Source organism: Nothoprocta perdicaria, unplaced genomic scaffold (assembly GCF_003342845.1).
Source record: "Nothoprocta perdicaria isolate Ctin4 unplaced genomic scaffold, notPer1 scaffold_8, whole genome shotgun sequence".
In the NCBI taxonomy this organism is placed as follows: domain Eukaryota; kingdom Metazoa; phylum Chordata; class Aves; order Tinamiformes; family Tinamidae; genus Nothoprocta; species Nothoprocta perdicaria.
The window spans coordinates 4,447,270-4,447,587 of record NW_020456087.1 but is presented as its reverse complement, the minus strand read 5'-3'; positions in this window follow the sequence as shown (position 1 = coordinate 4,447,587).

Genomic DNA, 318 nt, shown 5'->3' with positions numbered 1-318 from the left:
AAAAAAAAAAAAAAAAATCATGCCGATCTGCTATTATGTCACTGCACCACGCCGAAGGCAGCGTGTGGGGATCCTTGAGGAAGGATGCGGCGTGGAGGATCCGGCTGGAGTCCCCCATGGCAAGGGGTAAGAGGAAAGGTAAGATCCCTGCATCTTATTACGGCTCTGACGATGATTAACCAATATGTGTCATTATGGTGCGCTGGGATCCCATCAGGGTGGCGGGGCCCAGTGCGTTTTCCTACTCGGTCTAGCGTGTAATGATTCGGCGTAACCGGATTCTTGAGAAAGGACAGGTTACGTAAACATTTACTGCTG